Here is an 18,183-nt window from a genome sequence, read left to right on the forward strand (position 1 = left end):
CTGAGCCAGCCAGGTTCCCTGAAATTTTCTTAAAGGCAAAGACTCTGCCTACCAAAACCTGGGCTTTGGTCCCAACTAAACATTTAATGCTCAATGGCACAGGATGTATCCAGCCTACTGCCTATTTTGTATGGCCAATGACCTAAGAATGTTGTTTTTATTTTTTAAAGTGATTAAATGGAGTGTCTGGGTGGGTCAGTTGGTTAAGTGTCTAACTCTTGATTTCAGTTCAGGTCATGATCTCAGAGTTGTGAGATCAAGCCCCTCAACAGGCTCTGTACTGAGCATGGAGCCTTCTTAAGATTCTCTCTTTCCCCTTCGCAGCCCCTCCCCCTTATCTTCCCTTCCCTAAAAAAGTAAATAAATAAGTAAATAAACAAATAAAAGTGGTTCAAGAAAAATCAAAATAATATTTAATAATGTCATGTTAAAATTATACAAAATTCAAATTAGTGTACATAATAAATTTTTATCAAACACTGGTTTACATAATGGCTGTTGCTATTTCTGCACTGCAACAATACAGTTGAGTAGCTGAAACAGAGACCTCATGGACCCACAAAGACTATGGTAATAAATTTCTGACCTTTCACAGAAATTTTGCAGAGCTCTGCTGTAGATGAACTAAAGTAAGTGATTACTGCCTACTGCCTGTTGGCCCTTGTGCCAAATTTTTGTATACATTTTTGTATTTAAGCCTCATAATCTTGCATGCTAGGTATTATCATCAACTTTTTCATAGGACTTAAATAATTGCTTCACTGCTTAAAGTTAGTAAGAGGCAGAGATATTATTCTAATTTTGGTGCTTCTGACTCAGAGGATGTTATTTAATTAAACTAATGCATTCCTTTCTTAGAAATTTTTACTCACTTTTACTAAAGTTATAAGAAAATATACATTTTATTAAAGAAATGATAATGGTTTATAGATGACAAATATTAGGAAACATTAGCATATAATTCCTTTTGTATGGAAGAAAACATTATTTATTGATGTACAAGGAAAAAAATGTTTCAGCTACTCATGCAGTGGCCCTGCTTGTGATTTTGTTGGGTGAATAGTCCTGAAACAACATTGAACAGTAACCATTCAAGCATCTAAAAGTAGTATGTATTTTTCTAAGCCACCTTCAAGGTGTTTTTCAAGACCACCATTTTTGTATCTCAGTTTAAAAAGCAAATTATTATGATTATTTAATATGACTCTGGTTTTTCATTTTATAAAAAATACTTTCACACATATTTTATTGTACCTTCAAATCAGACAATTAACAACTTTATTTATCATTTAGAAGTGAGAAAGTGGGGGGAAAAAAAAAGGTAAATTAAATCCCAGAGAGTAATGGACAGAGGTCAGACCAAATATTATGGTCTCAAGTACTAGTTCTGGGTTTGTTTCTTCCTGGGAGAAAGTCACTGGTTACATAACCATTCTTCTGTCAATGGCCAGGAATAAAGAGAACTGCCTGTGTTTGAAGGTAAGAGAGATAAACTGATTTTTTTTTCCTTTTCTGTACTAATTAGTAAATGAACCTCATTAAGACATGAAGCATGGAAAACTACTAGCTATTTATTTAGAGCAAATTTGCTATTCTTATATTTTTATGTTTTCCTGTGATTTATAATTAGGAATTTTATTTAAAAATTGTATTTAGTGAATAATTTTACTTTTTTTATTTTACTCTTCTGAAAAACACAAGGTAGTTTTTTTTTTTTTTAAGATTTTATTTATTTATTTGACAGATAGAGATCACAGGTAGGCAGCGAGACAGGCAGAGAGAGAGAGGAGGAAGCAGGCTTCCCGCTGAGCAGAGAGCCTGATGTGGGGCTCTATCCCAGGACCCTGGGATCATGACCTGAGCTGAAGGCAGAGGCTTTAACCCACTGAGCCACCCAGGCGCCCCCACAAGGTAGTTTTTAAATCAAAGTTGACAGACCTATTTTTTCTTCATTAATTGAATGACATGATTTATTCAAATATGCGGGCAGTGAACATTTTTATGAGTAGTTACTTTTTATGCCATTCATAAGATGTTCCTATTAAAGTATGAACATTTTCAAATGCAAAACAAATATATCTTTGATTGGCTAAGTGAATTCTGTAGAGAAACTTTCATAGAGCAGGCCATGTCATTTTGTGTTTTTAATATGATCTGATGAACACCATTGTTCCCTTTATTCAAGAATTGTTTGGCTTCTCCCAGAACAAAGATGCTATGACTACAGTTACAATTTAGTTTTAAGATTACAGATTATAATCATCCTATTACAGTATCTGAAATGTCATATTCAAATAGACTTCCTTGCATATTACTTTCTACCAAGAATAAAGAAAAAATATTTCCCTGAATGAATCCAAATTATGCTGAAGTCACAACTCTGGAATTAGATACCACTTTATTCTATAAAGCAACTGGGAATTGTAGACTTTAACTCTGTCCTAAAAATAAGAATCTTAGAGTTATAAATTTTACCTATAAAATTATAGTTTTATCCATTAGAGTTTTCATTACATTTTAACCTGATTTACCTCACAATGGTGCTAAGGTATATGATTAAAAAACCTACAATAAATAAATTATAAAATTATTTTTGTTTTTTTTTAATTTTGTCTCTTTTCCTTTCTGCTTTTGGTTCAAAAAATAGAATAAACAGAATTAGCAATACCATTCCATAGTTATAGCACTACTATGATGTAGATTTTTTAAAATACTAGAGAAATGTTTGATTAGTAAAAAATAATATAGTCCAGAATAAGATTGGATTCAGAGGAAAATTTATTATAGTGAAATTATCTTGGAAATCCTGGAATATTTTTCCTCAAAAGAATGCTCTGCTGACTGAAAGCTAAGTTTCATGTTTCAAATGAAAGCATAACAACGATGATAATAATAATGTTGCATTGTAAGCATACTGAGGTCTCTGCAAGTCAGGGATATTTGTCAAAAGAAATCACAGCCAGCAGTTAAGATGTCTGCAAGTGGCATGTATTATTAAAAATTTTTTTGGTATATTTTTTCTCTGAAGTAGGAAACAAGGTGATCTCTTGAGAGTAAAAGGATAAGATCAAGATTAGCAGGTTTAGGAGAGGAGAAAAGATTTAAAATAATTATTGCATTATACACACCCTCTTGCACACAGTGAATGCTGCCCATTGACTTGAAATTATAGATAGCATTTGCAAAGCCTAAGACTGTTTGTAATCCTGCCATTTCAACTGAATTGTTGAATCAATTTGGTCAAACCCATGTTAATAAGGTCAAAGAGCCAGTCAAACTGGTTGTCTGACATGAATGATTGTGTGACTAAAGTGATTAGGAGAAACAGCCCTGAACTCACATTCATCTTCAAACCTTGTCTCTGAAAAGCTGTCCTCTTTCGGGTGCTAGGCTGTTCCTATATATTATGTTTACGTGAATGTTCCTCAGTGTTTTAGAGTTCACACTTCCTGTTGAAAGCAAAGTAAATTTTATGCCTTCTCCTAAAGTTTTCAAATTCAAAATTTTTTTTAAATGCCAAAAGAAAGAGTCAGTTGGTTTTCAAAATAAAGATACTTCATCTTTATTATCATGTGAGTCCATGCCTATTTTATAGGAAATTGTCAGGTCAGCAGTGGCCTTGAAACTTCACTTTGTTCCATTATTTCTATATGCCTATCAGGGAAATTGTGTGTTAGTAAATACCTCATAAAAAAATCCTGTTTTCCATAATCTAATTCTTGTTAACTTTACACTGATACTTACTGTAATAATATATTAAGCACACTGATATTAATTCTGTGTGTACTAACACCATGTGACACAGTTATTATTGTACAGACATGGTAGAACATAGGTTAAGGCATTTATCAACTTAACTTGAGTCGGTGATGTTTCATTTGTGGCTTCCTACTCTTTACATATTGAAATCAATCTTTGTATTAACATAATAGGATAAATCAAACCCAGAGCTGGACTCTGAGTAACTTGTGTTATGGATATCTCTGTGGGGCAAATAGGATCTACTTTAAAATTGTTTTTGGTAAAATTATTAATTATTGAAAAGCCCAATACCATTAGCTAATTGAAAAAACTAAACATTGTCATTACATAAAATGATATAAAACTATGAGCATCTTTCAATAATCCCTTGATAACTTCACTGGAAAAAAAAATGGAAAACTGAAATTTGATACTATGAAAGGAATTTTAAGTTTCAACATCTTACTGTTCATCCTATACATCATGCCCATCATGACCCAGATGATCTCCCACTTCTTTTAGCCTCATCCAAGACCTGTACCTGACCCTAAGTGTCCTTGAGGACTTTAAGAGCAAAAGAGAAGAATTTTCTCATCCCCCTACTCCCACACATTAAAATAAGAAGTGAAGAGGAGCCTGCATGGCTCAGTCGCACAAGCATCTGACTCTTGATTTCAGCTCAGGTCATGATTTCAGGATGGTGAGATTGGGCCCCACTTCGGGTTCTGTGCTGGGTGTAGATTCTGATTAAAATTCTCTTTCTTCCCTCTCTCTCTGTCCCTCCCCCACCCCATAAATAAATAAATAAATAAGGTGAAGTCAATCAAGAGGGGTACAGGTTGGAGAGGGAATAGTTCACTAAAACAGGAAACACTGAGAAGAAAATACTGAATAATAGGCTAAAGATTATGAAAACAATACTATAATGAAATCAAGGTAACCATGAGAAAGAGAAAAGTATAGATGCTGAGTTACCAGTTGCATATAGAGTTGAAGTTATTAATAGTGTTTTTACCTGGAAAGATAAATTTTAGAGTCCTCATTGTTACTAGCATACTTGGCAGACTACAGTCACAAGGCTAGTAAGTATCAGTATCATTCTGCCTTACAAGTTCTCTCATTGAAAAATCCTACACGAATGGCTCTGATATATCTCAAACATACCATTTTCTCTCTCCCTCTTCAAATCACTGATATCTCATTCCCAGTCTCCAGAGATAGCCTCATATACTTCTAATTTACACTCTTGTCTCCTTTTCCAAGCACAGCTTCTTGTCCTCAAAATATATTTTCTTCAAAAACGGGACCTTATGAATCAAATCACTACTTTGATCTAGCCATCCTAAATGATCTATTTAAAATGCATCGTTATTATTCATACAGTATTGCCTAAGCCTTGCATGGTCTGGCCCCGCCTGCATTTTCCACCTTATCTGGTTCTACTCCTACTGTGCTCCATCAGTGTTGTTTCAGCGCTTTCCTTGCACCAGTCTCCTTCCCCTGCAGAGATTTCTGTATATCTTGCATAGATTATAGTCATTCTACCTCCTTCCCATAAAATATGGACCAGTGTAGTTTCATCAATTCAATCATTTTGAGTTACTACTACATACTTTAAAGTGCACTGCACACAGGGAGAAAAAAGGGAAGAGTAACCAAGATGTAAGTGGCCGTTCAAATATGAATAAAAGAGTCTGAGTGTAGCCATAAAACAAAACACTTTGGAAAGGTATTTCTAATAGAAATTATTGTAACTAACAAATTACTGTACTAAGTTATACTGTGGGAGCATTTATTTATCCGCTGAGGAGACCGCCATGAAATAATCTGGTTCTTTTATTTGTTTGTTCTTGGCTCAATTATCAAGTTTTATTAATCTTTTAGTCTTTAAATTTAGGGGGTGTCATGTATCACATACTTTTTTTCCTCATTACACTTTGATTGAAGACGATCTCTTTTTCCTATAATTTTTTTAAAGATTTTATTTATTTATTTGACAGAGAGAAATCACAAGTAGGCAGAGAGGCAGGCAGAGAGAGAGGGGGAAGCAGGCTCCCCACCAAGCAGAGAGCCCGATGTGGGGCTCGATCCCAGGACCCTGAGATCATGACCTGGGCCAAAGGCAGAGGCTTAATATACTGAGCCACCCAGGCGCCCCTCTTTTTCCTATAATTTAAGACAGTCTTCTTTAATAGAAATAAAGTGACTGTTACTTTTATAATTATGCCCCTTGGTCTTTAGGTAGACAAGTAAAATGATTTCTAGATTACATTAATGGGCAAAACTAGGTGTAATTGAAAAAAATTAGGTTTTTTTTTTTAATCTGAGAATTTATATAAGTTTCATGAATTTTAGCTGTCTAAATGGACGAAAGGATTCTTGAACCGTTTATGATTTTTCAATTTGGGATCTTTACAGGTTTCTTAACTTTTTTGTTAAGTACTAAAATCCTGTACTTTAAAAGCATTATGAGTAAGACCAATTTTTAAGCTAATAGTTCCAGGTATTTCAGGCTGAATATATGAAAGATAATTTCAGTTTAAGGTTAATAATATGCTAATACCTTGGGAGCTTATGCTCAGAAAATTTAGAACCTATATTAATTATATTACTATATTTAAAATATATATATTGATTATAATAATTGGGTAGATTTTATCTATCCAAAAAAAAGCAGTATTGGTTATTTACTGCTGCTCTTGCACTTTTCTCTATTTTTGTATGCATGACCAAAAGCCACAAAGTAGAAATTAGTCACTGAAAACAGAAACCACTAACCAAAAACATTAAAAATAAGTGGAATTATTTATTTTGCCTAATGAATTGCCTATCTGTGATGTAGATACCCAGGCAATCAACAATAGGATAAAAATACAATATCAAAATTATTTATGTCTGTACTTGACTATAGCTTTATTTTGAACAGGATTTAAAAAAAAAAAAACAGCTCTTAATCTTATTGAAAAAAGAAAATAATTATATAAATTTTATATTCACTTTCTAAATAAACAAATGTTAAAACATACTTGAAAATAGCCATTGATTGCCTTTAACAATTATCTTAACCTGTAGATATGAAAATAATGGCTTCTCAGTCCAAACTCATGTGATTTTTAGTGAGCTTTGTACATTAATCTTTGTTGATGATTTAAAAGCTCATAGTTTCATATACATCAGAAATTAGTAAAGTATATGTTTATAGACTATTTTTGTGATCTCATCTGGTAAAAAACGGAGTCTTTTTTTCTAATAGTCAAGTATTCAGCAGCAAGAACATAGTTTATGAATCCATTAATAAACATTTCAAGATACTTCCAAATATCTGAGATAGCCGTGGGCCTTTTATAAATCATCCCATAAAATACAGTCTAAAAGCATCTTTAGGATATTATAACATGACCATTTAAAGAAGTCATTTTAAAAAAAAGGAAACAATAAAATTTAAATACATTTCTGTGATAAATATGAATAAATATACATATATAAAAATAAGAAAGGAAGGAATTCCAACTGCTTTTCCTAATCCTATCCATTGGATATACTAGTTATCCTTTAAAGTAAGGTAATACATATAATGTTCCATTTATACAATCGAACATTTTTACAATAAGCTTTGGGTTTCCTTTGATAAGTGTGAATCCATGTTTCACTGGCACGGCTATTCTTTTCAACTGCACTTTACTAACACCCATAGCTTTTTTTGACTTTTATTTTGTATCAGAAAAATTCAGTTCTGACTGGTATTGACAAACATTCCATTAAAATCGGTAAGCCAGGTAAAGGATTTTTTTTTTTTTTAATGAAAATTACACAATATAAATCTCCTTAAAATCCTCCAATAGCTTTCTATTGTCTAATGGACAAAACGCCTAATTACTTAGGCTAGCCCTTAAGTATATCTGAACCTTGCCTGCCTTTCAACCTTCTCTTTTTCCTCTACCCACCTTGGCCCTCTTTCGGTGGCTTTTCAGAACCTTCCGCATACATATTTTCCCCCTTCTCCCATACTTCCTCAGGAATGTTAAGGTTAGACTGTCACGATGCCTTCCAATACCGTCTCCCTCCTCCCATTTAGCCATTGCCATCAACTAAAAGGGTCAGGATCATGAAGACAAATATTGTATCTCCTTTGTTCACCATAATATAGCCAGCGCTTAGCACAATACTAGGAGGTAAGCATACACTTATTAAATAAATGAATGTACTAATTAGTAATGCTGACAGTACACTTAACCTGGTAGTGGCAGCAGCGATTGCATTAGCACCTTCACTGCTCTCTATGAGAGCAAAAAAGATCTATGTCTCTTTTGTGGTCATTTGGTAAAGTTCACAAAACTCTTTTGCCTGTGTTACCCTGTTCTGACCCTGGCAATAGCCTTTATGAGTCAGCAGCGTTTTCCTTAGTTTTTCAACATTGGAGTTGAGATCTGAGGGTAGAAGGAGAGGTAAAATGAAACCCAACAAGAAAAGCTAACATCCATATATTCTGAGTTGAAATACAGCCATAGTTTCTGCAAACCAACAGAAAATGTGTTTCTTATTAATTTCCTGTATTTGTTCCACATCTGAGACAGAGGTCAATAGACAGTGACAACTATTTTTAGATTTTGGATTAAATAAGTATTTCATACACTCAAAGTAGTCAGTTTTCTCTATACATTACTACATCTATCCTTTATTATCTTTTTCTAAAACTTGCCTGAGCTTCCTCTCCTCTTGTGTTACTCCTTTCCTCTAATCAGTGCTAATGGCTTGTTAAATTTAATACTGATAAAAATTATTTGCAAATAATAAGGAGATACTAAAATGAAATTTTGCTTTATCACTTAAAAACTAGGTCTTGCTCATTGGTTGACTGAATTGACTGCTACTATTTAGATGTACATATAACTTTCTTAACTTCACATTTCTGTAAATAAAATGGAAGACAGATATTGAAAAATTAGCTAAACTGCTCCAAATTATTGCTGCCTTGACATTCGTTTCTGTGGCCAAGTTGCTTACTGGGGAGACTAAACTAACACTATCCCCTCATGCAAGTACAGGCCCTATATAATATCTTGCGGTCACAAATAAAGGTACGTTCCAGATAGAACTCCCCAAGTGCCCTTGTGATAAGCACTTTCCCTCACAGGCAGAGGTTTTCCCCTTAGTGTATACCTTAGATAAGACCTTCACCCAAGCTTAAAAAAAGCCCACACTCTTTTTGGTTTGAATTGAGCCACCAACCTTAGCTTGGAAACCCAAACCTCTCCACCCTCAGACCCTGATAAAGGAATATGCTCCTGGGTCCTGAACCTCTTTTTTGCCTGCACCCTGCCTTGACTTCCCTCTGGGTGGCCCCTTGAGAGGACTGTGTGGTTCCTCCAGGGTCTGTGAGTAATAACCTCCTCTATTTCAATTTCCTTGTGGTCTCTTGTTGAACATGGCCTACAGTCTGACAGCCTGGCTTCTGGTTAACAAATGCCAATTGTTAAAAGTCAAAACAACAGGTTATATTAAATTTCTATTATACATACCCTAATTTATTTTATGTCTGTATACATGGTTAAAATTCTTTTCCTTTACAGAGTATGATTAGATATGGTATTTCACTTTAAAAATAATGATTTGGGGTACAGGCAAAGTTAAATAGAATCTAAAGAGAGAACACTGAATCAATGTTGGGTGGACAAACTTATTATGTCAAAAGTATTCATAAGATGAAAACAAAAAATGGAAGCACCTATGGAGCGCCTGGGTGGTTCAGTTGGTTAAGTGATTGCCTTCAGCTCAGGTCATGATTCCAGGGTCCTGGGATTGAGCCCCGCATTGGGCTGGCTGCTCAGCGGCAAGCCTGCTTCTCTCTCTCCATCTGCCTGCTGCTCTGCTTACTTGGGCTGTCTCTCTCTCTCTCTGTCTCTCTCTGTGTCAAATAAATAAATAATAAAATGGAACCACCTAGGAATGCAATATATAATGACTGCCACACTTGTTCAGATCTAAGATACCCTCAATTTAAAAATGCATCATTCTCACATGTAGGACTACAAAAATAATAATAATAATAGTAATAGTAATAATAATAATAATAATAATGGTACTGTCAATTAAGCAATGAAAAATGCCTTAATGATGCACTCTCAAGGTGTTTCACACTAACCTAATACTGAGTTGAAATTTTATTCAAGCGTTTTCAAGAAGTTTGTCAATATTTTCACTTTTGGTTTTATGGTCTAGCAGGTTCTATCCAATTTCCTTGGAAGGATGTCAGTAACAAAACATACTATGATTTCAACTACTCTTTCCTATTTTCCTTTGTAAGTCCTGTAAACCACATTGCTGTCTTGCAAATAAATATGCAATTGTAATAGTTATCCATTAATATGCATTTTTCTTTAGTGATACATCAAATTACATTCTACTGTTTTCTCATACCTTTATGTATACCTAATAATCATTATCTTGAATACCCCATGTCACTTTTTGTAAGACAGTTGAAGAGCAATTAAATCTAAAATCATTTTATAAAAGTTGCATAGAAATTGAAGTGAAAAGTGTATGAAAATATTATGGCTAATATCATATATGTAAAGAAAATTTCAACAACTACAAAATGGCTGCCAGCAAAAAGCAATTATTAGGTATCTTCAATTGTACATGTCCCAAATTCAGAAAATTCAGAATTATGACATGTATGTATTGGGAGATGGGTGCAGGGATGGGGAGAGAGAGAGAGAAGTGGAACTTGAAAAAAAATAAACATTATATGAAGCAGGCGAGTGGACATAAAACCCAGGGAAATATCATTATATTCATATCCTATGTTGTTTTTTTCCCTTCTATGTACTAATGCTTTTAATTGAAATGTGAATTAAAAAATGATAAAAGTAAATATTTCAAATATTTTGTTTGTTTTTCACAAATACATAGAATGAAAATTATTTGAATTGTTGAATACTTATATATAACCACAGATGTATAAAAATACATGTAAATTTTAGAATAAACAGTTGCATCAAATTTAGCTTTCTAAATGAACTATCTGCATTACAGGTGCAAACACTTGTATAAAATTCAAATTTTCATTAGGAAAGATTAGGCAAAAATGTACAATACAACATGCTAACATACATTTTTTTTTCTGAAGGGCAAATATGGTCTTCAAATATGCAAATGCACATTGCTCTGATTACTCTGTTACATGTTCATTGAAAGAATTTATGAAGCAATTAGGGTAACTTGTTTTCATTATTCAAAACTCAACACATATGACTAAACTTGATCATCTCTTTGATTCTAAACAGATTATTGCCTATTGATGGTGAATGATTGTAGAGCTCTATTTCATGAAGAAGAGTGAATGTTGCATACTATACTTGCTGATTACTTGTGTAAATATGTATTTTTTTAACTTACAAAATCAACACTTTCAAAAGAGATCACTTGTTTCATCTTTAACTCTGTCTCATTAAGTCACACCTATGCTTGTCTTTCTGAGAACTACTGACCTAAGCTTTCTCTTCCACTAAGTCTTCAGTGAGATAGAGTGACTCAAACTTAATATTTAATATCTCTGTCAAATAAGTTCATATCTTATTGCTTATTCTGAAATGTTAAGTATATTACATTGCCAAGAAAGGGAACAAAGTCCTGTCTATTAATACACCAGACAAAATTGCTTTTCTAAGTACTTCATAAGAAATATAACAAAACTTAACAAATACTTTAAAAAATAAACCCTTTAATTCCAAATTTTTTTTTTATTATTTTCTTTTATAATATTACATTTTCACTCTTGCAAAAAAATTTTACTCAGATTTGTATTCACCTTCTACAACTATTATTTTGGGGGAAAATTATTCAAACTGTTCTACTCAGTAAAAGAGAAATCTTAGCAATCATTGAAAAATGATCCAATAGCAAATAATTTTTAAAAAATATTTATTAATGACAACAAATGGATTTTTTAAAAAGATTTTGCTTATTTATCTGAGAGAGAGAGAGAGCACAGGCAATGGGGAGGGAGCAGAGGGAGAGGGAGAAACAGATTCTCTGCTGAACAGAAGGCAGGACATGGGGCTTCATCCCAGGACCCCAAGATCATGAACTTAGCTGAAGGCAGACACCTAACCAACTGAGCCATCCATAAACTCCACAACAAATGGCTCTTTACTGAAATTCTTTTCACATTTAGTACTATAATATCAATTGTGAATATCTATAATGGGGATATAATGGTGTAACATTTCTGAAAAACTTTTGCCCACAAGATCACTTTTTCATTGATAAATCTCACACACAATTTTCTCTGTAATGTGCCGGGAAAATGTTAACATACAACTTATTTCTGAAATATTGAACACATTTAAACATAGATTATACCATTGATCATCTGTGAAATCTAACCTAAAGTTTGCAAAGACCTTTATAAGTACACTCAGAAGGAAATGTTTTTTTGTATTGTTTTCAATAAGGTATTTCAAGAGTTCAGTTTGAATTTTATTCATCAGTTGACTAATAAATCATAATAAGTTTCATAAGTATTTAACAATTTAAAAGTGTATATATATATATATATAATAATAAAAATAGCAGGAGAAAGCCCATGAAATTAAGTATACTTCCAAGAATGTTGAGCAAATAGAAAAGTAAATGGCACCATAGAAAAAATCTAAAAGGATTAGAGAACATAGCCATAATATCTAACAGGCAATTAAGAATACTTTCCAAGTTATAGAAAAACTTGCATCTTTAGAACAAAAGACAGGCTGATAACAAACAGGATGAATTGAACAAAATCACTATTTTCCACATATTACTGAATTTTCAGAAAATCCTTACATCTATCAGAGATGGGAAAATATAAATATACAAAAGGAATAAGAATTGGAGTGGCATGAGACCTGTTATCAGACAAACCAAACATTAGAAAAACAATGAACTAAAGATCTTAAAAAAATATTTTGAACTTAAAAGTCAATATCCACCCACAAAAACCCAAATATGTGAGAACGAATCAAGATACCCTAACATGTAAGGCTCATGTAATTAACTTCTAAAGATGTTCAGAGATACTGAATTACTATGTTGTACACCTGAAACTAATGTAACAGTATTTGTCTAACTATACTCAAATAAGAAAGAAATTCAATATTTTGCCAACTTTAAATCATATAAAAAGTAAACAAAAGATACTTTTCAAAAGGAAAGAAAACTAGAAAGCAGAATACGTTGGCTACAAAAAAACAGAAGATATAAAAGAGAAATGAAAAGAAATCCCACCATGATGGCTTTGAAATAAACCCTATAGTAATCATTCTATGTTAGAACAAGAAGATAACTCTTGCACAGTTAACCTCAGAGGGTGATGACTGTATCAGGGATGTCACTATAATGTTTTGACTCTAGTGGTGGGGAAGGAAACACCACCAGGAATTCAGATGTGAGTAAAGACAAATATACAGCTTTCTTTTCAGAATACCTTCTTGTTTTATTTCATGAGAAAATATGTGTTTTTATGTGAAATGAAGTCATTTTTTACACACTTATTGAAACAGAGCTGATGTAATCACTAATTAAAATATGAAGGTTCTAATAACTCATTAGGGATCAAATATATAATATTGACACTTTTAACAAATTAAATGTGAATAGTTAAATAGTATTAAAAAAAGAGGTTTAGGAAATGAGAATGAAAGTGTAAGGGAGGAATAATTTTACCCTGTCCTTCAAGATGCTTCTACTAGACTAAGAATTAAATTGACATGAGACAGAGTAACATGAAAAAATAATATTTAATTTTGTACATACTAGGAATCCACCTATACAAGAAATTCCAAAGACAATCACTCAAAATGAGGAATATATGTCATCATGAACTAAGGAAAAGGGGCAGGGGTAGGTATTTCAAAGGAAAGGAATGCAACTCACAGAAAAATATAAAAGAGGACATGTTTAGTAAACAAATGATTGCTGAGCCATTCAAAAACAATGAGACAGAGAGGACTTTGATCAAATAGGCTCTGCTAGTTTCTTCCCTATCATATCTAGTTCATATTATAACAAGTTATTTATGGTGATGGCTTTCTTCAGTGAGCAATTCCTTTGTTTAAATTTTTATTTCATAAGAGCAGCTGGGTGACTCATTCAAAGTTTCAGAATCTTGATTTTAGCTGAAGTCATGATCTCAGAGTTGTGAGATCAAGTCCCACATAGGGCTGCACACTGAGCATGGATACTTCTTAAGATTTTCTCTCTCTCTCACTCCCTCTGTCCCTCCCCCCAAGCAATCATTCTCTCTCAAAAATAAATAAATAAATTCTCTCTCTTTTTTTTTTTTTTTTTTTTGTAAAAGTGTCTTCAGGAACAAATATTTCACAATAGGGTCTTATATATTATACCAAAGCATGAGTAGAAAAAGAAAAAAAAAAAGTAGAATTCTATCAGAATTAAAAATGTTTATGCACCAAAGGACATTAACCAGAGATAGAGAAGACAACTGTAAAAGAGTTTTTAAATTTTTTTTAAGTTTTTATTTAAATTCCAGTTAACATACTGTATAATATTAGTTTCAGGTAATGATTCAATACTTCCACAGAAGTATCACTAACACGTGCACTCCTTAATTCCTTAATTCCCATCACCTTTTAAACCATCCCTTCACCACCTTCCCTCTGGTAAACACCGTTTATTCTCTATAGTTAAGAGTATGTTTCTTGGTTTGCCTCTTTCGCTCTCTCTCTCTCTTTTTTTTTTAACCTCCGTTGCTCTTTTGTTTTGTTTCTTAAATTCTTTAAGGTAGTTGTTGGGGAAGGAGGAGCTGTCAAAATTTCTTTCTGTGTCTTTTTTTTTTCTGGCCTTGACTATTTTTAGCTAAACATAATCTGCATGGCATTGTGGCCCATCTTGGGCTGCCAGCCCGTGGCCCCTACAAATGGATTCAGGATTTCCTGATTTCTATGCCACACAAGCACAAATGCACACAAAACACTGATTTTTCTTTCCTTTTCTGACGGAGAAAATAATTTTTACAAAGAATAAATAGTTATTGTTAAAAACATTGTCTGAAATACCACTCCAAAATACTTACTAATTATATACAAAAAAAAAAAAAAAAAAAGTCAAACTACATCAAGACAAAGTATCTCCTGAAAGTGTACCTAATGTCAGAATCTGGAAAGCATTTGCACTAATATGAGACTGGTATGCCAAAAATGATAGTTAAATTAAAGGATTTACATATACTTCTGCATAAAACAAAATATGACTTGAAGTCTAGAAAAAGATAAGAAAAGGTTTTGTCATTTTAACTGGTAAAATACAATGGGAGAGGCCAAAGGGACATGATTTTAAGAAATGGTGGATGGGCAAATTCAAAGCTGTATTGAGACAACAATAATTTGAATGGACAGAGTGCTAAAAAGTATAAATCTTAGAATCTCAGAATATGACAAAATATTATAAAGACTACTTTTAAGATTTTTCTTGGGAAGTTGATGTCATCCAAAATTTTGCACCTAAGTTTCTCTTATTGTTTGAAGGCCACCAAATTACACATTCAGATATTTCAGGCCAAGAGAAAAGTGCAATATATATAACATCTAAAAAAAAAAAAAAAGTTAAAATCCTAGAGATTGAGAGAAAATTGCAAGTTTATAGTCAGCAGTCTCTAAGAAGGTCCCCAATATTACTTTCTTCCTGGTATTTATGTCTTTGTGTAATCCCTTCTCATTGAGTGTACACAGGTCTTACTGACACACTTCTAATGAAAAGAATATGACAGATGTAACATTATGTCATTTACCAAGATTAAGTTAAAAAAGACTGTGACTTCCATACTGGCAATGATGTGGGAAACAGAGGCAGAAGAAAAATAGTTAAATTTCCTTACCCACTGACAAGCCCTTAAAACAGGCAGAGTGACCTTCCTCTAGGGACTCAACTGCCTCCACCTTAACACTTAGCTAAGGGCAAAGCACAATCCTAGCCTGACCCACCACTACCCCCAACAAACAATTTCTTTGGAAACTTTATCTCTACACCCTCCAAGCTAGGGCTGACTTCCCAAGCAGAAGGCCCACTGATATACAGCTAAAGGGTCTCACGACAAAGGTTTTATTACCATTAATGAATAACCTTTTTCCCAACAATAGCTAGCTCCTCAAGGTCCTGGAAACCTTGCTTCCAAAATTCCTCAGAGACTTATGCCATCCTTAACCCCTTCCCCAACTTGCAAGTATGTAATGGACCACTCCTCACAGCCCCAAGGCAGCAGCTCTTTCTGCCCACAGGTCCTTTTTCTGTGCTTTAATAAACCACCATTTTGCACCAAAGATGTCTCAAGAATTCTTTCTTGGTCATAGGCTCCAGACCTCACCCCACAAAACTTCACTTATAGTCTAAGACTTCATCAGCAATGCTCTAAATCTCCCTTGGATTGTTCATGCTGGAGAAATAAGTTGTCCTTTGTGAGGAGATCTCTACCTAGAGAGACCCAGGTAGCATAGTGAATAAGTGAGGTCCTGAGTCTACAACCCTCCAAGGAACAGGTACATGACAACAGCCATGTGAGTGACTTTGGAAGCCAGTTCTTTGGTTACTGCCAAACTTCCAAAGGCTGCAGCATTGGCCAATATCTTGACTGCAAAATTATAAGAACTCTTGAGTTAAAAGTACCTGGCTAGACTACACCCAGATTCCTTGTCCACACACAGTAGGGAAAATAAATACTTGCTTTAAGCTGTTAAATTTTGGAATAATTTGCCACTCAGCAATAAATAACTGATACAGGATCCGTAAATGACTCATAATTGTGGTTGTTTTTTACTAAAATATCTGTTATTAAATATTATAATAGTTATATAACAGTAAATCTGATTTGCAGGTACAATTGTAATTAAAGAGTTAAATTTAAATATTTCTCTTAATGCACATACTATAATCTTGCCTTGTACTCTATGCTTACAGATTATATGTGGAGATACGTTTTAATTACTTAAAACTGGTCCTCTTTATCTTATGATTATATAATAATTGAATTATTTCTACTTAAATGAGCAGTTTTCATCTTTATGCATGTATTTTGTTCTTGAGAGATTTACTACTTTACTACTATTTTTGGACATTATACAGATACATGGGCATATTTATATAACAAACATATTTATAATGGGACAATATTTCCTGAATTTGATTAAATAATCTGAAATTCAAATTTGAGGTTAGCAATAATGACCATTTGGAAAAGTAGTCCCATATCTTTTTTAAATTAAGGTATGTTGTAATCATTTAGTATTTTACATGGAAGATATTAAGCATATAAATTGCTGCTGTTCTACTACTATTTTTAAATAACTCAGTATAATAGCAAGTTTATTCAAAATTCTAAAATATACACTATAAAACCCCAGTGGATTTAAGAATTTGTGTGCCAGTTTTCTCCCATAAAAATAATAAACCAAATTCCAGAAAATATAGGCCTGCCACAAAACATGTATACTAATTCAGCATTACATGGAGTTTCATGTAATAGCTCTATTCTAGCTTTTTAGTAATGTGAATTGAGAACTATCACACAGCACATAGTTATAAGCCTGCATTGCATCAAATTGTTTGCTATTTTATAGCAGATAACCACTTGTTTAACTTGCATTTTTATTATTATCTTCTATGTTTACTATTCTGTTTAACATTAAAGGAATTAGGAAAATATTTACTCTTATATGCCTTCTTTGTTGTTAAATAATCATATCTTATTTAAATATCCTTAAGATATTTGAATATTTAATGATTAAATAGTTTTATGACCAAACTTCCATTTCATTTAAACACTAATTTAAAAAAGCATAAAGAGCTTTGCGCAGTGGCAGTATCGTAGCCAATGAGGTTTATCCGAGGTGCGATTATTGCTAATTAAAAAAGCACAAAGAAAAAGTTACATAATGGAAGATCAGGTCGACTTTTTTCTTAGAAAATTATTTAAACTCATCCGTAATTACTTCAAACTCTCTGTCCTAATATATTTCTGATAACATACTTGACAATGGATATTAAAAATCCACAATAAAGCAAAGTTCACATAGTGAATTTTCTCCTATGACCAGTTAAAGCTTTGAATCAATCTGCAATACTCCATTACATATCTTGTAAATAAAGCCAAGTCCATTGTAATAAATTTTTGTAAAAAACATGTTTACTATTCATATTTTAACCACAGTTAAATGTTGACATATACATTATTTTAATATATTTTCTAACAATATCCTTTACAAATAAATTGCATATCAGATACTAAATAATTTTCTAATGAAAGAAACAGGTAGCCAGTTAATAGATTTTGATTTAAACTTTAGATGCAATAAATAATCTGTAGTTAGTAATGGGCAACATTACCAACAACTTTTCAAATTTGTTTTATATTGCAACCTTAAAATAATCCAGAGCCACCCAGTTGATCCCAAG

The 18,183-nt window shown here is 32.9% G+C and overlaps 1 non-coding gene across 1 annotated transcript; it reads left to right on the forward strand.

The window, feature by feature from the left end:
- The first annotated feature begins 17,573 nt into the window (after positions 1-17,573).
- LOC125094463 (U4 spliceosomal RNA) lies at positions 17,574-17,716 on the forward strand. The gene has a single exon (XR_007125509.1). It is a non-coding gene; the product is annotated as a U4 spliceosomal RNA (small nuclear RNA).
- The last annotated feature ends 467 nt before the right edge of the window (positions 17,717-18,183 follow it).

Source organism: Lutra lutra, chromosome 2, assembly GCF_902655055.1.
Source record: "Lutra lutra chromosome 2, mLutLut1.2, whole genome shotgun sequence".
In the NCBI taxonomy this organism is placed as follows: domain Eukaryota; kingdom Metazoa; phylum Chordata; class Mammalia; order Carnivora; family Mustelidae; genus Lutra; species Lutra lutra.